The 25,318-nt window shown below is 41.5% G+C and overlaps 1 protein-coding gene across 5 annotated transcripts in view; it reads left to right on the top strand.

Annotated features, from left to right (window-relative positions):
- The window catches only part of NCALD (neurocalcin delta), a 371,302-nt gene that overhangs the window by 51,337 nt on the left and 294,647 nt on the right, over positions 1-25,318 (top strand). Inside the window, exon 1 of one of the 5 annotated variants that reach the window (XM_025870929.2) lies at positions 3,093-3,159. The exons of the other annotated variants lie outside the window; for them this stretch is intronic. The gene's annotated coding sequence lies outside the window, so the exon portion shown is untranslated. Of the gene's footprint in view, positions 1-3,092; positions 3,160-25,318 lie in introns of those variants that run through there. 5 annotated transcript variants of the gene reach the window in all.

Raw genomic sequence — 25,318 nt, 5'->3', positions numbered from 1 at the left:
CCAACAAATATTTATTAAAAGCCAACTGCAGCACGTCACCACTCTAAGGAGGACTCCCCAACCATCGTTAGCTTTGACCTCTCTTCTGAGCTCCAGTGTCCGTTTTTTGAGTTGGCAAGTCAGCCCCACACTGGCTCTGTAATATTACTCACATCTTCTCTGTTTCTCTTCTGTCCACCTCAGTTCAGATTTTCATTACTTCATGTGTGTTTGTAGTCTGTTTGGGCTATCATAACAAAAATACTATAAACTGAGTGGCTTATAAACAACAAACATTTATTTCTCATAATAAATACAGAGGCTGGAGGTCCAAGAGCATATGGTGCCAGCAGATTCAGTGTGTGTTGAGAGCCCGCTTCCTCATAGATGGTGCCTCCTCACTGTGTCCTCACATGGTGGAAGGGGCAAGGGGGCTCTCTAGGGACTCTTTTATAAGAGCACTAATCCCATCTGTGGCTTGCCTTCATGAAGGCTCACCTTCACGACCTAAGCATCTCCTTAAAGGCCCCACCTCCCAGTCTCACCACATTGCAGGCTAGGATTTCAACAAATGAACTTGGGGGAAGATATAAACTCTCAGACAATAGCAATATGTAATGTTTTCTCTCCCACAATATTCTTTACCTCCTCTTACCTTCACACTACATTTATTTAGATTCAAAGCTTTTCCCTCTTTCAAGGGTCATTTTAAATGTAATACTTTTACCGATCACTGCCTTCTCCCCATCCTTCACTACCGGCTAGAAATTTCACCGTTCCAATGGCCTTTTATATGCACATCTTTTCTGGAACTTTCTCCTCCTACCATCTGGTTATTTCTGTACTTTCTTTTATATTGAGATATCATTTACATATAGTAAATGTAAAAATTTTAATTGTACAACTTGATGCATTTTTACATATGCATATTCCTTTGCAACAACCACTCAGATCAAGACACAGAAAATTTCCGTCACCTCAGAAAGTTTCCTTATGCTCCTTCCCAGTTAATAACTGCTGTCAGCTACCAAAGGTAATTAATGACTGTCCTGATTTCTATCACCATAGATTAGTTTTCATGTTTTTGAATTTCAAATTAATGGCATTATACAATATGTACTCTTTTTGCATCTGGCTACTTTTGCTCAACATAATGCTTCTGAGTTTCATCCATGCTATATATCTATCAATAGTTTGTTCTTTTTTTTTTTTATTGCTGTGTAGAATTCCATTGTATGAATATGTAACAGTCAGTTTATACATTTTTCTGCTGGTGGAGACTTGGATTGTTTCCAGCTTTTTCACAATTATGAAAAAAATGCTATAAACATTCTTGAACAAATCCCTCTTTTTCTTGCGCACGTACCTAGGAATGGATTGCTAGGTTATAGGGTAGGCATATGTTTAACATTAATAGAAACCACCAAACAGTTTCCAAAGGAGTTGTGCCATTTTACATTCTCACCAGAAATATCTGAGAGTTGATCTACATTCTTGCTATCATTTGATGGTATACGTCTTTTTTATTCTATTGTATGTGTAGTGGTATCTCGTTGTGATTTTAATGAAGCATGTGGTTTTAATTCCATGATGAATGATGATTTTGAGCACATTTTCATATGCTTATTGTCTATTTAGATATTTTCTCTTTTAAAGTGCCTGTTCAAGTTTTTTGACTATTGTCTTAATTACTATAGTTTTATGGTAAGTCTTAAGTTTGGAACTTTAAACCTACCACCTTTGTTTTCCTTTTTCAAAATTGTCCTCGCTATTTTGGGTTCTTTGAATTCCCATATAAATTTCAGAATGAGTTTGTCAATTTCTACCAAAAAAAAAAATACCTGCTGGGATTTTAACTGGGACTTTGTTGAATGTAGAGGTAAATTTGGGAGAATTGGTGTCTTAACAATCCATACCTGTGGTATATCTCTCCATTTACTTAGGTTTTCTGTCATTGTCTCAGCAATGTTTTCAGTGTAGAATTCTTGCATATATCTTGTTAATTTTAGTCCTATGTATCTGATTTTTTTGTGTCCATATGAATGGTATTATTTTTAAAATATCTGTTTCTGATTGATTTATAGTATATAGAAATACAACTGGTTTTTATATACTAACTCTGTATCTTGTTTCCAACCCTTAATTCACATGTTAGTTGTTAATAGTTGTTTATAGATAAGTTCCTTTGAATTTTCTATGTACATAATAATGTCATCTGCTAGTAAAGAAGTTTTACTTCTTCCTTTCTAATATTTATGCCTTTTATTAATTTTATTTTCTTGACTTATTGTACAATTTCCGTACACTTCTTTCCCCCTTCACTAGACTGCAAGGCAAGATTTTTTGAGACAAAGCCCTACCACGGTGCTTTAAACATGGGAGATAATAAGAAAACTCTGATTGACTGTGTAAATTATGATGGGGAAAATAATGAATTAAAGCTGTAATTTACTCTTCTGTATGATCAGTGAACCACCAGCAGGAAAAAGGATGCTGGTTAAAACCCATTTTTGTGAGTTGGTATATCTTGATTTGCAAGGGTTGTTACAGGTGGCTTGAAGACTCCTGGGTCATTCTACCTGGTTTGTGGTTTTCAGTGCCTGGATACTTCTCTGATGTTGTGTTAGCGTTCATTGTGTTCTTTTATAAGACTCTTGCCAAGCATTTTGAAACTTCCAAAATAGCAGTGACTGCTTCTCCCCAGGATAGCATGGAGCAGATGGATTCCTGGACCTCACTGCCTTCAGTCCCAATTCCCCAAGCTTCTGTTGGTGTAGAAAAAAGAATCTGCATTTTCAATATTACTGGAGTGAAGCCTGGGAAATTTTCAGTTTTGAGCCTTTAAATTCCAACAAGCAATGTTATTTTTAGATTTCTAGTATGCACTTGGGGTTTGTGAGTGAAATTGTATTAAGGAGTGAGGATGAGGGCTCACGTAAGGGGGCGGTGGTCTTTTCCCAGTAAGCAGCCGCTCTTGCCTGTTCTGAAGATTCATGGGACTGGGAAGTGGCAGCCCGCGAGCTGCAGACACCCAGGGCAGGAGCAAAAAGCACTCACTGGACTTTGATACCCACTGTTGCATTTTGGGTGCAGTAGTCATCTTTCTTTTATAGGATCCATTGTCCATGTGGCTGGACCAGGATGTTTCTTGCATTGCGTGAGGAGTTTGTGTCTCAGGAGGTAATTCCATTGTTTCTTTGTTTCTTTGCAAACTGCAGATAGGCTGTTAGCTGTTTAAACAGTAGATTGGTAAAGTATTTAAGGCAGTTTTGACTCTAGGCCACAGGGACTGCTCTCTGTTCCCCTTTGGTTGACAAATTAGACACATCAGTAAATAACTAGCATATGAATGAGCTAATTATGTTTTTGCTGTTGAGTGAATAAGGATCACCTTGAAAAATGAAAGTAAGAGAAATAATAGAAAAGAGGAAAATCAAAGGATGCATACCCTTGTAAATTTGGATCAAGTAATATAAATGCAGGGTGATGACTTTTTTCCCTAAATACTTGAAATTTTCAACTTGTACGTATTTGGGCCTCTTAAAAATTTACGTGTTGACATTAAAACAGTGTTCTAAGTATTCATGTGATTATTATTAATAGAACACTTTTCTTTGCCCCCAGCAATGGGCCCCTTTGCCTGATCACCTAAATTCCTACTACCCAGAAATAATTACTGTTTGTAATCATTGGGTACATACAAAATAATTACAATTAATTTCCATATTTTGTTTTCATGCTATAACTGGTGTTTGTAAATCTGCTTTTGTCACTTAACAATCTGTGATATGGATATATTTTCATGTGGAGAAATACAGAGCTACATTATTTTAATAGTCACCCAGGATACATTTGTGTGTGTGTGCACGTGTCCACACACGTTATTAAATAATTTAACTGACAGGTTCTTTTTTGATAGATAGTTTTGTTTTAGATTTTTTTTAACTATTACAAGCAACATTAGAATGGGCATCGTCGTATATAAATCTTGAGCATTTATCTGATTAGTTTCTTAGGATAGATTTCTGGGAATGGGATTTTGTGGCTCAAACTGTGTATATTTTATCTTTTGATTTATTCTGCCAAACTCCCCTGAAGAAAATGTGAATTCATTTATATTCTCAGCAATATCAAATTGAGAATGTTTACCTCTACCATTACTAACACTATTTATTGTAAATCTTGACTCGCTTATATTTTTGAATTCTAGTATATTTGTCTCTTCATGGGGATTGTAAACTAAATTAGTCAGGATCTAGTCAGAAAACCCAAGACCACACTGGGTAATTCAGATAGCAGGGATATCATACGAGGAATTGGTTCCACACTTGTTGGAAATCTGAAAGAGCCAAAGGAAATGCTGAAGTCAGCCAGAGAAGTAGTAGGAAAGGGGTGGAATGAAGAAAACCAGGAGCCCTGGGGAGGCGCCTGGCAGGGCAGGGCTGGGCCTGGGGTGGTGTGCAGCCTGGCTGCTGACGGACTGCGGACAGACGGGTACTCTGACTGCCGGGTGGGTGTGGCCCGGCTGCCAGCACATCTGAGGGGGGATGGGGGTGCTTGGTGTGGGGAGGGTAGAGAAGAGCTGGGGACCGAAACCAGCCTGTGCTCTTGTTGGCATGATCCTGGCAGAAACTAGCCACCAGAAAGAAGTCCCTTTTCCCTCCTCTTACCTTGGGTTGGCATAGCCATAGAGGATGCCAGCTGACAAGGGAGTAAATGAAACACATGTTGCAGTCCCAGCCTCAGCATCACAGAGCAGAAAAGAGAATGCTGGCCTTGGAGCTAAGAGGCGAGGGGTAAAGAACCAGTTGTATTTGTTTGCTTGGGCTGCCATAACAAAGTACCACCGGATTTTCTAACTCCGGTGGACTGAGGTCATCTCAACAAAGTACCATGAACGGGGGGACTTCAAACAACAGAAATTAATGTCTCACAGTTCTGGACCCTAGAAATCAGAGATTAAGGTGCTACCCTTCTAAAAGGACACCAGTCATATTGGATTAGGGGCCCATCCTATTCTAGTGTGATCTCATCCTAATTGAATTACATCTGCAATGATTCTATTTAATAAGATCACTTTATGAGATGCTGGGCCATTAGGACTTCACCATAGGAACTTTTGGGGCACACAATTCAACCCATAACACCAGTACATAAACTTCCTTAGGACAGGGCCCTTGTAGCCCTAAAATGCTATATTGACTCCTTTGTATTCTTCAAGAATACAAAGGCACAAAGAATGTGCCTAATAATTATTAAATAAATGAATAAATGCTAAATTAAATGATGCACATTCATCTTCGAGCTGTTAAGTCTAAAGTCATGTACATTTTAAATTGAAATTATAAAGAAAATCCATCAGAGTTTTAAATGTCAGATGTTCTTAAATTTTATGAACAGTTAAATGTCAAATGCATCCAGAGGATCCTGATGGTTACAAAACTTAATCCTAAATTTAACATAAGAGTATAATAAGTTTGAGTTATTTCATCTCTATCCGTAATGTCAAGAGAATCGCTTATCCTGTAAGAAAAAAAGATTTTCTAACTCCCGCGGACTGAGGTCATCTCAAGTGGGTGGAGGCTACTTGGTCAACAAATTAAGACCACAACATTGTTGTTTTTTGGTTAAGATTTGAGTCTGGGCCATAAGACCTATCTTTATTTTTTTTAGAATTCCTTCTGGCGATCTAGGCAAATGTGATTTAGCGTGCTCTGGTCACCTGCTAGCTTCCACAGCATTCAGAAGGCTTCGTTGGGCATTTACAACAAAAAATGGAGTTGTCGATGGCTGAACTGCTGAACTGCTAGGAGGTTTTTTTTTTTTTCCCCCCACAGCCATGAATCCCAATGTAGGCTTCCTCAGAATGTTGATTTCATGAATTGGACTTTTCTTTTTCCCAGCCTCAATCAAAGAATGATATTTTCCAAATGTTAAAGAAAGAGGTTAACTTAATGAATGGAATTAAATTAGGTGACTACTGTTGCTTCTCCTGGCAGCACTAGCAGATGTCAAAATGAATGAACAAGAAGTCGCAACATTTTAAAACATTAATATGCAAAAGCAGATGATCTTGCTTAGTTCAACAGCTCATTTTTGTGGGCTTGTGTGCTTCCTGCTATAATTTCATATCACACGAATGCATATTATGCTAGTAACTTGTACCTAATGTATGGGGTAGAATTCCATTAAGTTCTGCAAAGTGTGTAGAACATTGTGGCCTTTGAGCAAGCTAGATAAACTGTGGCTCCTACCCTCAGGGAACTTACCAAGGAGGGGGGAGTTAGGAGTTTGTTTAAAATGCCTGTGCACAAAGTCAAACCTATGATGGAGGAAGCTAGTGGTCAAGGTCCTGGCTCCTGTGGTTTGTTGTGAAACCGAGAAACTTACCCCTGACTGTTGCCCTTCCTCCTTCATCTCTTTCCTTTTGTGATACTTCTTCTGAACTCAGAATGGGAGGGAGGCATTCTGGGGGAGAGATGAAGTCTCTAGCCTTGAAACCCTTTCGGTTCAGGGATGGAGATAAACCAGTATTCCTACTCAGTATGCTGAGTGTGCTGGAGCAGAAGTAAACAAGCTCCGGGGGAGACCAGGGGCTCTGGGAGGGCCAGGAGTCCTGATCTGTTTGTTTTCTTGGGTCCTCGCAAGGGGCATGGAACCCAGTCAATATTTGTTTGCTGAAGGGGGCAACGCTGTTTGTCCTGGGAGTGTTCAGAGAAGGAAGTTACATTTGAACTGGGTGTGGAAGGACAAGGAGGAGAAGATAATGGTGTAAGAAAGGAATCCCTTTATCCGAATCTTTTGCCCTAAACCCCCTTCTAGAGATACCACTAAAATTTGAGTTATGGCCATGGGTGTGACATGGCCCTTCGGTCTGTAGGGTGTCTCTTGGGTAAACTTCTTTCCCTCAGATCTCAGCACAGGGCTGACTCAGCCAGTTGTCAGGAGCCACGGGCAGGGAGTGTAGGAAACTGGACTCCAGTGCCAGCTCCATCACTAACTTTGAGACCTTGAACAAGCCATTTAACCTTTATGAATAATAAGCTAAGTGATATGGGTAATGCACTAAAATGTATGCAACACCATATAGTTATCAAGCATTATTGTAAGTCAGGAGGTTCATCTTACCTTAAAACTGACTTTGTGTACATGGATTACATGTATACCTTTCAGGAGATGGACATCCAAATGAGGGAGCAGACTCATGATCTGAGGTTAGGTGGGGGTGGTGAGTGATTTGGGGTTGATTTGTAAGGGTTCATGGATCTGTTTTAGTTTATTACTAATGGAGTGCTGAGGGTGGACGGCTGCCATCACAGGGGACAGGCTGCACCAAGAGTGGAGGTTCAGAGCAGAGAGAATCCTATGGAGCGAGTGAAAATTCATTCTTTAATTACCCATCGCGTTCCTACTATGTGTCAGCAGGGATCAAGACAGACATGGTCTCTTCCCTTTTGAAATTTTCTGTCAAGGAAAACAGACAATGAACAAATAATGACACAATGAATGAATTATATTTATTATAATAAGCGGGAGGGAGGAAAAGAACAGTGTGCAATGGAAGCATGGTATAGAGACCTCCCCAGATGTGTGTTGAGAGGGCAGGGAACTGAGACGGATGAAAGAATTGGCCAGTGGGAGAATGGTCACGGGAGAGAAGTCAGTGCAGCATGAGCCTCATATGTAAAGCTTGAGATGACCAGAAAATGGGTACCTTCCAGAAACCTGAGAAAGACTGGGACACAACATGATGAAGCTAGAAGAGGGTGGGGCAGCATAGGCTTGGCAAATGATATTGGACTTTGTCCTTGGAGCCCTGGCAACCTTGGGTGTGGTTGGGGTTGAACAATTTTGGCCTCTATTAGGTAAGTGGAGATGAAGAGAAGTGGGCAGATGTTAAAGGAATTTCAGAGGAAGAATTGTTTAAATTGGGGATTGATTTTATGTAAATGGGAATGAAAGAGGGGAAATATCTAGGTTGACTGCAGGTTTCTGGGTGGATAGTGAGGCTACTGATGAGAACCATCTGGAGGAGGTACAGGCCTCGTGGGGGAAGATAATGGCCTCAGTTTTGGATGTTATAAATACGTGTTGTGAGACGTTCAAGTGGAGATGTCGATCTGGAAATCTGGATTTGGCTTCAGGATGGGGGTCTAGTCGGATTGTGGACTTACGTGTCTTTAATGTATGAAAGATTGTAATTGTAACCACCTGAATGAATGAGATTGGGACTGTAAGGGAGTAGGAGAAAAAGGCTCTATCTGCTGGGAGTAGAAATAAAGTGAAGGTGGGCAGGATAACTAAAGTTGATTATTTCAAACCTGAGCCCTAGAGCAAAGCACTTCCGTTCTTATTAGTCAGACACATTCTTAATTTGGAGGCTGCTGTGCTCTGACTCTGGGGCTCTTTTGATTTGACTTAAATTTCCCTTCTCTCCCTTTGGGAGTGGTCTGTGGAGATGACCCATGACACTGGGCCTTCTGGAAAGGTTGGCTTATTTTCCCTTGAACTTTTTGAGTGGTTGTAGAGTCTTGGCATTAAGTATTCTTAACTGACACTGGAGTCTCAACCTCCCTCAGAACTGTGTTTCTTAGCTGACTTTTTATATCAGAGATTTTTTGTTTGGTTATTTTTTCCCATCAGAACTGTCCTCAAAATGTCCTTCCCTTTATATATTTTATTTTTATTTTACCTAACAGCAGCAACAATTTATATCGTCTATGTCCAGTTTTCTTAATGTTGACTTCTTCTAAGGGCCCCATTTGGTTTTTGTTTGTACATTAAATCAAAAATAGTATGTTTCATTTGGCAGTTAGAGCTTTTATTTAACAATTTAAAAATAACATGGATTATTTTTATGTAGTATTAGAAAGTTACTACCAATCTGACCAAGTCTTATCATTTTATCAGTTCTATACATCAATTCAGTTTATTCTAAAAACAATGAACAATATATATATTTTTACTATTGTATGAGTCTAAGCTTTGTAGGGGAGGTATTTTTTTCTTAATTTTGTTTTATTATGTTAATCACCATACATTACATCATTAGTTTTGGATGTAGTGTTCCATGATTCATTGTTTGCATATATCACCCAGTGCTCCACGCAGAACGTGCCCTCTTTAATACCCATCACCAGGCTAACCCATCCCCCCACCCTCCTACCCTCTAGAACCCTCAGTTTGCTTTTCAGAGTCCATCGTCTCTCACGGTTCGTCTCCCCCTCCGATTCCCCCCCTTCATCTTTCCCTTCCTACTATCTTCTTTTTTTTTTTAACATACAATGTATCGTTTTTTCAGAGGTACAGGTGTATGATTCATCAGTCTCACACAACTCACAGCGCTCCCCATAGCACACACCCTCCCCAGTGTCCACCCAGCCACCCCATCCCTCCCACCCCCCACCACTCCAGCAGCCCTCAGTTTGGTTCCTGAGATTAAGAATTCCTCATATTAGTGAGATCATATGATACATGTCTTTCTCTGATTGACTTATTTTGCTTAGCATAATACCCTGTAGTTCTATCTACGTTGTTGCAAATGGCAAGACTTCGTCTTTTTGATGGCTGCATAATATTCCATTGTATATAGATACCACATCTTCTTTATCCATTCATCTGTCGATGGACATCTTGGCTCTTTCCATAGTTTGGCTATTGTGGACATGGCTGCTATAAACATCGAGGTGCACGTACCCCTTCGGATCACTACATTTGTATCTTTGGGGTAAATAGCCAGTAGTGCAATTCCTGGGTCATAGGGTAGCTCTGTTTTCACCTTTTTGAGGAACCTCCATACTGTTTTCCAGAGTGGCTGCACCAGCTTGCATTCCCACCAACCGTGTAGGAGGGTTCTTTAGGGGAGGTATTTTTGTTAGCATTGTCTGATGTATCAGAAGCTTGTAGAAAAGTGCTTAGCACATAGGAGGTGTTTGATACATATTTGTTAAATAATTGAATAGTGTGTGTCAGGAATACAGATAAAGGTGTTTCAAAAACATCATAACATCAATATACTTAGCCCACCATCCTTCTCCTGTTTGGTGAACATCTTTATGACCATTACTTTGAACTCTTTAAATTACTTCTCTCCGTTTCGTTAAGGTTTTTTTTCTGAGGTTTTATTTTGTTTTTTCATTTGAAACGTGTTCCTCTGTTTCCTCTTTTTGCTTGACTCACTGTATTTGTTTCTATGTATTAGATGAAACAGCCCCCTCTCCCAGTCTTGAAGGAGTGGCCTCATGTAGGCAATGACTTGATTGTTCAGATCTGCTCTAGCTGTTGGTTATTTCTTGAATCTTTGTGATTGTCCAAGCAGTCTATTTTAGTTTTAATAGCTCCCAGTTGTTGAGGATGTGCCAAAACCTGACCACATCCTAAAGGGGAGGATATCAGTCAGTACCTAGATTCAGGCCAATTGGAAGCCAGATCCTCAGACAATGGCTTTTAAAGTTTGCAAATATATACAGTCCTGTGGGACCACAAGCATAAGCCCTGCTGGCCACTAAACCAGGTGATTTGGAGGTGTCCCCCTAGGCTACAATCACAAAAGTTGGGGCTCCAAATGAGTCTATAAGCTCCTCTCTGAGAGACACCTGTGAGCTGTAGCAAGGCAGAGGGAGAGCGCAAAGATGGCATCTGCCAGTCTGCGTTGCCTGAGAGCTCCTTGGTAGCCTCTAGATGTGTGCCAGTTCTGAGGTCGGCCCCTCAGTCTAAAGCTCCAAGGCAAGCAACTAGGCTTCTTTCACAGACCTGGAGTGTGTTTCATGCTGCTATCTCTGCAGTGCCCTGGGGGTGGTAGCCTGCCAAGAACTCTTTCCCATTGTTATAGTCCAAGGGACCCAGGAACTCAAGTCATCTCCCCCCACCCTGCCAGACTCCACAGCCAGGCGATCAAAGTGTGTCCCCTTGGCTGCAGCTGCAAAAACTGGGACATCAGATATGTACAAAAGCTCTACTCTAGGAGATACTGGTGCTGCAGAGCCTGTCAGAGGGAGAGCACGAAGATGGCACCTTCTAAGGAAAAAGAAAAAAGAAAAAGAAATGGCACCTGCTGCTTGGAAGGTACAGATGGCAACTGCCAAGAAACACAAAAAGTCAAGAAAAGAAATGGCACCTGCTGCTTGGAAGGTACAGATGGCAACTGCCAAGAAAAAGAAAAGAAAAGAAAAGAAAAAGCCCCACTGGCTTGAGCAAGGGAGAGGGAGAGCGGGGTGGGGAAAAAGTGGTGCTCACCAGCACCTCCATCCCAGAGAGTATCCCAATAGGCCTTGTCCCCTCAGGCAGAGAGGCTTTAAGATTAGCAAATGAATCTCTTTGGTGTGAAGTCTGGTTGTTTTTCACATGGCTTTTCCTGCACTGGGCCCTGGGGTGAGAGAGTCTGCAAGCAAGCCTTTTAAAAAGCATTTGTTTGCTATAGCCTTTTGGTCTTGTGGATGTGCACTCCATTGGTTTTCAAAGCCAGATGTTTGGGGGATTGTCTCTCTCAGGTGCAGGTCTTAAAAACTGGAGTGCCCCCCGTGTGGTACAAACTTCATTTCTTAGGGAATAGCTCTGGGTTTTGAATTCCCTCTGGACTCTGGTTGCTTAACTGTGGGTGGAGTTTATGGTGGTACCAGGTCTCAGCCTATCCTCCCTACCTTGATGTGGCTCTTTTCTTGTTTGCTGATGTGAAGCAGCTGCTCAGCTAGTTATCAGGTCTTTTTCTGGAGGAAACTATTCCGTGTGTATCTGAGGATTCGGTGTGTCTGTGGAAGGAGGTGAGTTTAGGATCTTCCTACATTGCCATCTTGCACAGCCTCCCCCAACAGTCTTGCTGCAGTCAGCAAATTCTCCCTGCTGTGGCATTGGATGAGTGGTGGTTAGCTGAATTTCATTCATTTTATACTTTTTTTGGTTAAGAGTGTTTTGTTTTTGCTTTTTGGTCTTTGTGACTGTGAGATGGCTAATCTCTATTAATTTATTCAACTAATGTAGCAGGTAGAAATTTTAGTCCAAAAATGTAGACAAGTAAGAAATATTACATGTTTATTTTTAAAAATTAATTTAAATTTGACTTGGAGCTCTCATCTTCCAGACTACTGAAAATAAAATCTTAGCTGTTCTGGAGGCCCTTTTCCTTATCAGGGTTGTACCAGAATGGAGGCTTATGGTTAAGGTACTTGGAATACAAATAAAAGGCCTCTGATTGCAAATAGTGGGACCTGGGCATAGAGTTCAGACTTTCTTGCTGTAACACATACACACACACCTCGCCACGTCCTTAGGACATTGTCACTAGGGGGTGGTAAGGTCCTTCCCTCTCATTGTGTCTCCCAGTCCCACCCAACTTGTACTAGCCATGGTAGTAGACCACTGTTGAAACACACCCGTATGTCTTTGTTAACATAATAAATATATTTTATTTCCTTATACACTGTTCAGTGCAGATATTCTGGCTGGACAGCTCCCCTCTAGGCACTGACTCGGGGCCCCGGGTTGTTTCCAACTTACGAATTCACCATCTTTCAGGGACTCAAAGTCTTTGCTTCCCACCGTGTGGAAAGAAGAAAAGAATACGGAGGAGGAAAGCCTTGGCCAGACAGGGACACACAACACTTCCTCTCATTTCCATTGATGAGAACTACTCTCATGGCCTCACCTAGATGCACGGGGAACTGGGAAATGTGTCCTTGGCTAAGCAGCCACTTCCCAGCATCAGTTCTACACCATGGAAAAGGAATATGAATCTTCAGTGGCAGGTCAGCTATCTCTGCCACACTCCCATCTCTTTTTGCCAATGTCAGTTAACTTTTGCTCATATCCCTTTGTTGTCTTTAAGGACACTTAGCTAATACCTTCAGTGAACTCAGGTTTTAGGGGAAAACATCAGAAAGGAAAATATCTTGCTAGAAACTTCACTTTGAACTTTGAAAAGCAAGATTTTTCCGAGAGGTTGGCTTGACTACTTTCACGGAACAAGGGAGAGAGAAATAGAAAGAGAAGGAACACAAGTTAATTTAGTAATTAATTATCTTGTCATGCAAATATTTATTGGACAGCTACTATGGAAAAAAAAACTAGATTGTTTCAGAAATAATAAGTAGACTAAAGGAAATTCAACAAGGTGATGGAATTGAGAGTAACTGGGCTGGGATAGGGAGGTGACTTTAGATTGGGTAGCCAGGGAAGGCCTCTCTGGGGACTTGAAGATAACTGTTAGGTTGAGATCCAAAATAAAAGCAGCTCTAGCCTTTTGAGAAGTAGTGGGAAGAACATCCTAGACAGAGAAAACATCAAGTGCAAAGGCCCTGAGGCAGAATACAGCTTGGCTTATGTGAGGGAATAGGAGAGAGGCCAGAGTGGCTTGAGCATGAAGAGAGAAATGGTACATGATGTGAACTGAGGCTGGAGATGAAGGTAAAGACCATGTCACCCACGGATTGTAGGCCATGGAAGGAGTGGAATTTTTTCTGGCTGTACTGGGCAGCCACAGGTGGGTTTAAGCTGGAGCATGAGATCTCCCTGATCACTCTTGGTCTGGCACCTGTCACTTGGTGTCCAGCCTCTTGATGAACCTGATGTACTTCTCCAGTGCACACCTGGCATGTAAATGCATGGAGTGGCATTTCTCTCTCCTTTAAACATTTTGGCTTTGGATCATGGTAGATCACAAAATTAGTTCTCAGGTGGGTTTGTGGGTGTAACACTGGAAAATAAAGCCAATTGTGTACAACAAGACTGGTAAAACAGGAGGACTGGAAATGGAAATGCAATTCTCCAGAACAGAGCAGATGTGGTGCATGTGATGAGAAGGACTCTGGCATTGTGAAGCCAGATGGAAAATAATATTATTAGACGAGGAAAGATAGAAGGGCAGGGGCAACATGAAAGGGGGAGTCTGTTTGCTAGATGTGATTCAGTGTAGCTCTATATTCTATATTTCTGTTCCCTTTTTCATTGGACCCCTGGTTCCTGCTGCAGGATTGTGAGGTGTGGTAACACAACAAGATGTGGAGGTCCTGAGCTACAGATTCCTCTAATTAGGAGGAGAGGGTACAAATGATAGAGCTTAGACTGTCTAAAAGATGTATGTTTAACTTTTTAAATCTGGTTTATATTATTTCACAATTCAAAATACCAGTGTCCTACGGTATCAGAACACGGTTGTGATAATTCAGAAAGATAACTCCTCATGGTACTTAGTAGAGTCTCTTCCTGGAAAGTCCTTGTTAAAAGGAAATTATATCAAGGTCATATAAGGACACTTGGGGTGTGTGTGTGTGTGTGTGTGTGTGTGTGTGTGTGTGTGTGTGTGTTTGGGACAAGAATGATTTCTGTATCACTTAAAAGTACACAGTTAAAGGATGAGAAAAAAGCCATAGCAGAGTTAAATGTTTGGTTATACTTTTTCCAATGATCTGTGATCTGAGTTTGGTGTCCTGACAGACTGCCAATTTAGAGTCAGTTTTGTTTTGAAATGGCTTCACATGAAAAAAGAGACCAACAAAAAAGCAGACTCGTTAATATAGGGAAGAAATTGGTTCCCAGAGGGGAGGAGGCGGGGAGACAGCTGACACAGGTGAAGGGGGTTAAGAGTACATGTATCGTGATGAGCACTGAGTCATGTAGAGAAACTGTACTGTGCACCTGAAACTAATATAACATTTTCTGTTAATTATCCTAGAAATTTTTTAAGTTAGTAAATAAATAAATAAATAAATAAATAAATAAATAAATAAATGGTAGTACATCAGTAAAAATAAAAACCTGTGGAATCTGACGTTACCTCTGGGCAGTTAGCGTCAGAACTGAATTGAACTGTAGGATACCCAGCTGGGATCAGAGAGTCAAAGAATCCGAAAATTGGAGAATTGGGTGTTGATTCCCTACCACATTTTGGAATGGCAATAAAAAGGAACGCAGTACTGATGCATGCCACAGAATGAAGGAACCTTGAAAACATGCTGAGTGAAAGCAGCCAGGCACAAAAGGCTGTGTGTTGCATGATTCCATTTATAAGAAATATCCAGAGTAGGCAAACACAGAAAGACAGAAAGTAGACTGGGGGTTGTCTAAGGCTTGAGAAGAGGGGGTGATAATTTGGAGGGACTGCTACTAGGTCGCATTTATTTTTGGCATGGTGAAAATGTTCTCAAATTGGGTTGTGGTAATGGTTGCAAAACTGTGAGCATATATATAAAAAACAAAACCCACTGACTTGTACATTTTGGGTGAAATGTGTGGTATGTGAATTACATCTCAATAAAACCAGAAAAAGAGAATGTTATACAAATGCAATCAAGGTGTTCAACTTTTTGGTGTTAGCTTTTTTCACTCCACATAATTCTCTGGAGATTGATCGAGATGATTGTGTACATGGATGCTACTGCATTCCATTTCTTTTACTGCCGACTATTCCATGATATGGATGTGCCACACTTTAAGTTCTTTTAAAATCAATACTGAGAATGAGCATCTTTTAAGATGCTTATTGATCAATCGCTGTTCTTTCTCCTCTGCATTCTTTTCATACCCTGGGCCCCTTTTCTTACTTTCCCTTTTTTTCTGGGTCTTTGGTCTTGTATGCTCTGAATTCTTTTTCCCAACTGAACTTTGCTTATGAGGATTTTTGAAATAAAATTTTTGACTTAAAATAAAATAAAATAAAATGGCTTCACATGTGTCCCTGTCACCTTAGGTGCTCCAGAGGCTAGTGTGCTAGAAATAAGCACAAGTAGAAATAAGCGTTTGTATGTATGCGAGGGAGAATTCGGGGAGTGGACCCGTTTTTCTCCATGGGTTAGGATAGCGCAAACAGTTTGGAGGAGTCTCTAAAGCAGGGTTTTTTGGGTCGAGCAGACATCATTTTATCATTTTAACTTCTAGAATCTGAAAGATTTCTCTTAGTCTCCTGGAATCCTCCTTTATTTTTTTTTAAAAGATTTTATTATTTATTTGAGAGTGAGCAAGAGAGAGAGAGAGTACACGAGCAGGCGTGGGGGAGAAGAAGAGGGAGAAGCAGATTCCACTGCTGAGTACGGAGCCCGCCCCAATGTGGGGCTCCATCCCAGGACCCTGGGATCATGACCTGAGCCAAAGGCAGATGCTTAACGAACTGAGCCACCCAGGCGCCCCTGGAATCCTCCTTTAAAATGCAAATAATTCAGACCTAGGCCATTGTCCCTTAATACCTACATTGTCAGTTAATGTTTCTGCTGGAATTAGTAGAAATGAGCTTGGGAGTAAGTGTCCTGTGATGGATGGAGAGGGATAGAGCTCCTGTTGACAGGAGCTGCAGAAGGACGATATCAAGGACAAGCCTCAGGCCAGATGCCTCCTTCATAATTTGGGGCTGTGCACGGAAGGACTCTGAAATGTGCAATATTTTGATTTAAGATCATTTTGTGCATCTCACACAGGTGACTTGGGATACAAAACTCATGTCACTTTCTCAAGAGCATAAGAAAGAATTAGGTAGAAAGTTCCTTTTCAGACATGCCCCACAGTGAGACCTTAACCCTCACTGCTGACTTTCCCTCTCCTCCCTAACTGCAAGTCTTGAAAGGAAATGTTTTTCACAAGTTGTATTCTTTAAAAACTACGTCACAATTGCGATTAAATAGCTATTGATGTAATTAATGATTGCCCTCTCAGGCTATGTCCAAAACCCCACAAGGGCAGGGCTGTGTCTTGTTCGTGCTGTGTCCTCCAGGGCCAGAGCCATGCCACTCACAGAGTAGGGGCTCAGTAAAGATTCTAGAACTACTGAACAACGTTCTAGTTAATGGCAAGGTGGTATTAGAGATACAAACTTTCTCTCCTTTTAGGCAAAAAGCTTAAACTGATCATCATAGCAAATGAATAAGGTCCTAGGAAACCACCACCCAGTACATAACACACATTTTAGGGGGAGTGAGAAGGGAGTTGGCCTTCATGAGGCAAGAATTACTTCCCGTTCTATGTCCTCGTGGTAATTCCAGATTACGTGACCTGTGATGTTTCTTTTTGGACTTCTCTGTGCTGCCTGCATTTTGGTCATTTCAGTATTTGTGGGCCTGACTATTCAGGGAAAGGGAGTGTGAAGAAAAATTACTCTTTTTACTTCTTGTTAGCAACTGTGTGTTGGGTACAGGAAAGTGAAACTAAAGAATCCTGGTGGGTTTTCTAGAGACTTGTTTATTTATCTTTATCTATTCCTTATTTATCTTCCTATGAATAATTGAGAGCCATATATAGTTATAAAATTATTGAAAGTTGTCAAGAAAAACCCCACGACATTATCTACTTGGAAATGTGGTGGGGTGGAAATGTCCTGGACTGTTTCTTTGTTTTTATTTTTATTTTTATTTTTTTTGAGGGAGGGTGGTGGTGATGTTTTTAATATTAGAGCTCCAGTAGATAACTTCTGTAACCCACGGGGAGTTTAAGGTTGGGGATGAAGTCAAGAATTTGGTTCCAGGATGGGGGCAGAAGCTGAATTCCAAAAGGCTCAATGCCCCTCCCCTGCCCTTGCTGTTTCCCATTTAATCAATGCTGAGAGCCCTCAGCATTGTATTTATGCCTTTGAACATGGAGGAATAACCTCCCACAGGTTTGAAGTGAACATTCCTTGGGGCTTTGCCAGTAGCTGGGCAGGGGCTGGAGTGGTCCCTGGAGCTGTTCACAGCCCCACCCCGCCCACTATCCCTCTGTCCCTCCCCCTCATTTCCCAGAGAGTAACAGGTAGCCTGCAGATGGGCTTCATCAGGAGGTGGTGCCTGTGTTTGGGGCAGTGGAAATCCATGGCGGATATGAAACAATGCCTCACTGATTCATATCAGAACCAAGTAATGTGACTCTGCAGATTAGCAGATTGAAATCTGCTGCAACCTCTCAGCATTTCTATTTTGGGACTGGAGAGCATCTTTCCAACTGTTTCTTTCTTTTTTCTACTCTCCCTTCAGGCCCCAAAGCCCCTTCTGCTTGTTAGCTTTTTCATTTTTCCAGGGCTTTGGAGTCCACGGCCTGCGGTTTCTTGATTGTTTGCTAGGCTGAGAAGAATTGTTGTATCTGATATTTTATCATAGGCTGGATTCAATTGAGGAAATCTCAGACTGAAGCAGGTCTAGGTCCTCCACGAATGCTGGTTGAATGGGTGGGTGCATGAGCAGATGAGGACACACATACAGAAGAACAAAGCACCAAAGAATAAAGTATGAACTTCTGTGAAGGGAATCATACAGTCCTGTCCACTTTGCAAGGGCACTTCCCACTGCCACCATTGAACTTTGCACACTGGCTCAAACATCCATAATGGAAAGGGTGTGTGCCAGTTTGGCAGGTAATTTTGTGCATATCATAGCATCAGTACAGCAAAAATCTTGGCTTAGTTGTCACAGACAGTGGCTAACTGGCTAAGGCATATATATATATATATATATATATATATATATATATATATATATATATGTATTTTTCCCTTCTCTGTACCTCTGCTGGCTTGAGCAGAGTGTTTGGCTATTTACTAGGATGGGACAACTGAGAGAGAGAAAACTCGTAAGTTGTTGAATTACATTTCACAAGCAATGAAATACAGGTTCTTTCTTCCCTTACAGATATTTCATGCAAGGGATAATATAAAATATTTAGAAATTGTTTTTAATTTTGATATTTTGTTTCTAGGGAACACTTAAATTAAAAAAAAAACCTCTTTTCCTTTTATTTTGCTCTTAAGGGCCAACTTTGCTAAGTTGAAATATCTTAGGATTAATCTCTTAAATGTGTCTATTTACTTGTACTGAGAGCTTTTGATTGAGCTTTTCCTTTAATTGGTTAGTTGCAGTATTTTTTTTAAGATTTTATTTATTTGAGAGAGAGAGAGAGCACGTGTGTGTACTTGAGCAGGGGGGGAGGGAGAGGGGGAGGGAGAAGCAGGCTCCCCTCTGTGCAGGGGGGGAGGTAGAGGGGGAGGGAGAAGCAGGCTCCCCGCTGTGCAGGGAGCCCGATGTGGGGCTCGATCCCAGGACCCTGAGATTATGACCCGAACCGATTGAGCCACCCAGGCGCCCCTGCAGTATTTTTTTTTTTTAAAGATTTATTCATTTATTTAAGAGAGAGAGGGAAAGCACATGCACAGGGGGAAGGGCAGAGGGAGAGGGAGAGAGAATCCCAAGCAGGCTCCACACTCAGCACAGAGCCTGATGTGGGGTTCGATCTCGCGACCCCGAGATCATGACCTGAGCTGAAATCAAGAGTCTGCCACTTAACTGTCTCTGCCACCCAGGCGCCCGTTGGTTAGTTGCAGTATTAATGACAGTAAGTGATGTGGAAGTTTCTGTTTCAATTCCCATCGAGCCACAATTTATGAAAAGTCTTTCCTTCTCAAAATCGTCATCATCATCTTATAGAAGTGCAGTATCTGTATCTTCTTCCTTTTGTCTATTTTTAGATATAAAATTAAAAATAATAAATATTCTTATGTCATCCAAAAATAAGTTGTTCCAAGAGTAACTTCAGCTTTGGCTTAATGTGTGTTACATTTCATTAAGTGTCTCTCAGTGGACTTGGTTAATAGCTGTAATTTATGGGTATAAGACTGGGTAGGCATCTGGGATATTCGGGATACAATATATAATATACATATAATTGTTTTTCCTTCACTGTTTCTTCAGTCCCTTTGTAGCAGGTGTTGGAAGGAATAGGAGTGAATCGTGTCCATCTTGAGCCATTTAACTGGCACCTGCTGTAGCAGGTGGTGTGGGGGGATAAAGGCAGGCTCTCCACTCTTCAGGCATTGAAGTGGACTTGAACTGGCATATTCTTGTCATAACAGTGCAGTATAGTAGCCAAGAGCAGGGACTCTGTGGCCAGATATCCTGTTTTTGAATCCTTACTCTCCTACTTTCTACTTGGGTGAACTTGGGCAAGTTACCTAACATCTCTAGACTCTTCCCTAATTTGTAAAATTGGGATGATGATAGGGACTACCTCCTAGGGCTGTTGTGAGATTGAATGTTAATACACAGATTCTTAGAACAGAGCCTGGCACAGAGAAGATGCTGTGTCAACGTTTGCTGTGATGACGAGGAGGATAGTGGAGGGCAGTGGCGGTGGTGATCCAGAAGTGCCTATGTATATTCTGGGATTGACTGAGTAACTGACTCAGTCATCCCGCAAAATGAACAAGTTCATTGAGCAGGTACTACGTGCAGACACTGTGCTTGCCCCTGATGTTTTGAAAGTCAATGAAATTTAATTTCTATCCCAAAGGGGCTCTCTATCTGTGGAATGGTGTTTGCTTTTGACCTGCATCAATTGTAGAAGTAGAAGGGGCTCCTTGAGTGTGTCAGAAGGGAGGGAGCAGTGTTCATACAAAGAGTGAAAGAATACAAAGTGATTCAGCAGGTATTAGTTGCATTTGGAAGACTTGAACCTAGTTGTGCCATGGAGGTGTGGCGAGCCATCCATTGGTTCTTTTTCAGCTTTCCTTGCCCCAGTGCACCCATTTGAGGGGTCTGGGAATGGGTTAGGGGAGCATAAATCTATTTCACACAAGTACCCAGTGACCCTTGCCCCGAACCCTGACATTGTGGGGGAGTGACATTTGTCATGCTCTCTCCTGTCGGTGGGAGTTCCTAGAGCTCTGCGGCTGGAAGATGGAAGAGAAGAGTTAATCCCAGGGCTGCAGCAGCTGAATATACAGCATAAACAGCATTTGGGGATGAGATCACTTCTGTTTTGGGAACCTGAAGGCAAACACAGTTGCATTTGTTCGTGTAATCATTGCCTTGTTTGAGATTGTTTATGTTTAGAAATTCATGTCAGAATATTTATCAGTTGGGGTACAGAAATCAACTCTGGTGACTTAAGCCAAAAAGGAATCCACCAGAAGGCTATCCTGCAGCTCCTGAAGTAGAAGGAAAAGCATGAATGGTGTATAACTTGGCCTCAGAAAGGAAATTGGGCAGTTTTGGGGTTCTGAATATTGGGCAACTAAGGGATAGACTTTTCAGAACTCACATCAGGATGAATCAGCTACAGTCGTTTCCATCCGACATAATTTCCCTGGAGATTCAAATTCCTGGAAGAACAAGTTGGCTGGGACATTTAGCCTATCCCCTTACCAGAAGGCCCACCCAGACTGCAAGCAGGGGTGGAGGGTAGTTCCAGGGGATGCTGTGAAGGCAGACATGGACAGCTTTCTACGCATGATGACAAAATGAGTGTATTTCTCAGACCTCCTTCTTCCTAATCTTTCTGGCTATTTAGTCTTAGATAATCTATCAAGAAAACTTTTGAGCTTTTAGAGCATGGCTTGGGGTTGCAGTGGAAGTGTTGGTAACTCTGAATGAGCAATAGAGAGGCAACAGATGGAGCTGTGGATCCCAGAACATGAGGGTGTGCTCAGAGTGGCTCTATAATGCACTGTGGATAGAAAGCCATAGATTGGAGATGGTGGGCTTTCTCAGTGTTTCTCTCCCTGAGGTCTGTGTTTCTCTGGGGATTTCCCATGAGTGGTTAAAAATTTTGAAGGTTCATTTAAATAATAGTCTTAAAACTATGGCTGCTTATCTACTTATTCTGTATCATGTGATGATACTTAACAGGACAAGCATTAATTCTTCTCTTATTTTTGGTGCATTGGGTTTTCTGAAGCATTGGGTCTGAGTAGAAATTCATTAATTGTCATGGTATAATGAGAAAAAAATAGAAACAGGCTTAATATAAAATTAATGTGTTTGCATCAAGTGCAGACCAAATGATATCACTGGGTGCTGTTTTTAGAAGAGAAAAAAGTATTTGGGAAATGGGGTCCTCATATGACATGTAGCAGCGTAGGAACAACGAATGCAAAGGAAACTGGACCATAGAAGTCAGCACCATAGTCAAATTGACAGCCACAATTTAGTTTCAACACAGAAACAACATAATCCTTTACATGCACTAACGGTATTTTGAATTTTATTGGCTTTGCAGTTCTGTCTGGGTTTTGTTTGTACATTTGCTTTAATAATGGTATAAGACTACCAGTGCATGATATATTTAAGTCATTTTATATTTCTCTGTATTTAAATGAATTATATTAAAAATAACTGGCCATCCCTAGAGGTCCTTGAGGAATTTTGTTTTCTTGAAAATAAAAGGAAAGAACCTTATTCCAGTTTTGGAAATGCTGGTCTGTGGGAGACACTTGCTTCCTCTCCACTCCACCTCCCTGGGAGGAGTACACTTCCTTATCCCGGGGATGCCGGGTGTGGCCACGTGACTTGCTTCGGCTGGTGGGATATTAGCAGACACAAAAGCAGAAGCTTGGAAGGAGCTTGTGGTTTGGCTTGGCCTCTTGTACTCCTTTCTCTCTCTGTCTGGGAGAAGATCATGGCTCAGGTGCTGTTGGTCCCAAAGAGGATGACAGACATGTAGAGCTCACCAGAACCCAGCTGAACCCAACCTAGTTTAGCTAAACTCTAACCAACTGACAGACGTGTGAGCAAGAAAGAAATGCTTATTATTGTATGATCTGTGGTTGTTTGCCACACAGCATTATTTGGCAAGAGCTGATTGATATGGTCTAGCATATTGATTAGTTAGCCACACTGGAGTGTGTAAGCTTGGATTTCACTGAGCACTTACTACATGCCAGTCATTGTTGTAGGTGCTAGGGCTATAGCATCAAAAAGATACACCAAGTCTCAGCCCTTAGCGAGTATGTGTTCTAGTGGATGATCAATAATTTTTGTTTGAATACTTATGTAATGATGAATACTTTGTTTTTTCCCTTTTCTAAATAGGCAAACTAACTTTCTCTGACATGTTTGGAAAGTGACAATTATCTAGATAGATGTGATCTTGTCTACATATGGATTTTATATTGAACAAAACAGTCAGGGAATAACTTGACTACTGATGTTGCCACCATTATCATCAAAACTGTCTGAACCATTAAGGCATTTATGGCTCCTGACTCATGTCTAGAAATGTCTAGAAAAAAATATAAAAATAGATGAAAAAAAATAAGAACCTCATCACTTTGTCTACCAATTTTGTTCTTGCTTGATTTTGCTTTATACAAAGTTTTGACTGGGCTCCTTAACTAAAAATAATCTCTCCATGTACGTGAAATTTCACCAGGGTAAATGGCTGTATGTGCGCTTATATTTATGCATGTCTGAAAATTCTGCCGACTGGGGAGGTCGGCGGCGGCTGGTCTGAAATGAAAACGTCATCCCGGGAAGGGAATTTGAATGTAATGTTGAATACATTTAAAAATATTATTCAAATGACTAAAAAGTTCAGTTTTATGAATTCAGGACTATTGGGAATCAGCAGCAAAAATTCACATTTCTTACTTCACTCATGGAGAGCGGGGCTGAAATGCAGCTGTAAAGTATTCAATTCTCAGGGGCCTGAAAGCCGCAAGGCCCATTTCAGGTTTAACTCCCAGGAAGTAAGGCTTGCTTGCCCAGATCGGTGCTGGATAGATGATAAGAAATAGCAGCCAGTTGGAGAAATAATTTGTTGCACTTTGGAATGTAGTGAAATTTGGACTCTTTTGCTTTGATGCCCAGGTCCCTTATGTCTAAGGCCTCAAATGTCAGTGGTCAAGGGCTGGAGGGGTATCCCTATTGACACAGCCAGGAAGTACTTGGATGTCCATCAGAGCCATAAAAGATCTTTATCCACCCATCCTGGGGAGCCATTGGTAAGGAGAAATCTCAGAGAGACTCTGGCTTCTCCCTCTGCGCATTCTGCAGGTAATTGTGCTCTGGCTAGGCTCCACACCGCTCCCCGCCCCCGCCCTTAATGTTTGGGATGATGTTCCTTGTTCTTTCCAGAACCTCTGCTTTATCTCACTATTTTTGTTTGTTTGCTTGCTTGGGGCAGGGGGAAAGCAGGGAGGAATGAACTGCAAATGTGTGGGGTGTCTTTTGGGGGGAGGAGTTTGATCATCTTGAGTCTGAAAGAGCACGGTCAATCTAAGCCATGAGAAATGAGGAGAATAAAGTACTATTGCCTTGTTTCCAGATGTAAATAACACTGCTAGGCCGTGCAGAATCGGGAGGGAATTTTTAGCTATATTTTAGAAACAGTTCACCCATTTAGAAATGTTTTATTTCTATGTAAATGGTTCACCCATTTAGAAACATTTGATTTCTATGTAAAGAAGTTAATATTTTCTTTCTGATTGAGTTAAGCCCAGAGCATTCAGGACCCGGTTGCCCAATTATAATGTGATCTCATCACATCTGCTCTCTAGGCTGTTAGATTCCCTGGGTTCCCTGATAACCTGCTGCTTGCCAGGGCCTGGGTGCCGTGGCTGGTCTGTTCTAATGATCAGCCTCTGGGCTCCAGTGAAGGGACAGGTGTTGCAATGTCAGTGGAAGAAGATTAGTGCTGGGGAAACTGAAGCTGAAATGAGAGTTCAGTTCCATAAGAGAGATCTCCGTGTGCTTGGGGAGGGGAGGAAGGAAATCATTTTACCTGGGGCTTAGGCCAGGAGACACAGAGGTGAGGTCTCCTTTGGCTGTCCAGAGAAGCCAGAGGGGTCTGAACCAGAGGCCTGGCGTAAGCCTTGCCCTAGATCAGTGGTTCTCAAAGTGTGTTTTCCGGCTGGCGTCTTCCAAATCACTGGGAATTTGTAGACATGCAACTTCACAGCCCCCATTCCAGACCTGCTGAATCAGATGATCTGAGGGTAGGGCCCCGGACAGCATGTTGTAACAAGTCCTCCAAGAGACCCTAAATTGGTGAACCATGCCCTAAAGGTGAGGGAAAGGGCACTAGGAACCCCAAGTCTGTCACCCACGACTAGAGGTGGAGAATACAAGGCTCATCACAGAAAAGAGAATTTTTCCCTCCTACTCAATAGTTAAATTTAGCAGGATGGTAATTTTGTAAGAGTTCATTAAGTGCTCGTTCATTTTTCCCCCTAAGTGTTACACTAATGTAGCAGTGATTCATGGCAGATTATAAACTTAGAAAAATGGATGTTTAGATCATATTTTGATATTTTACTAATAGTTTTACATGGTTATAGCCTGATTTCTTTTCATAATTGCCCAGACTTCTTTTAGAGGCCTGTGACCTCAGTTTTTTTTAAACATTCATTCATTCATTTAGATACCATGGAGTACCTGTTATGTGCAAGATAGACCCAGTGCTTAGATGAAGACACATGGTCTCTGCCATGAAGGAAAGGTAGTATAGGCCGATGACAGAGTTGTGTTTGTAGCAGTAATCACAGTACGCCCAGGTGGGGTGAACATAGAGATTTGGGAACGGAGAGGATGGAGTGACCCACAGAACCTGACAGGAGAGTGACCCTTGGGAAGTCTTTATAGAAAAGGTGATATTTGAATAGAGACCTAAAGGAATAAAATGT

Source organism: Callorhinus ursinus, unplaced genomic scaffold (assembly GCF_003265705.2).
Source record: "Callorhinus ursinus isolate GAN/ISIS: 27379988/994484 unplaced genomic scaffold, GSC_fseal_2.0 scaffold5, whole genome shotgun sequence".
NCBI classification, from domain to species: Eukaryota; Metazoa; Chordata; class Mammalia; order Carnivora; family Otariidae; genus Callorhinus; species Callorhinus ursinus.
Note: the sequence above shows the minus strand (reverse complement) of the source record. Positions and strands in the feature narration are given on the sequence as shown.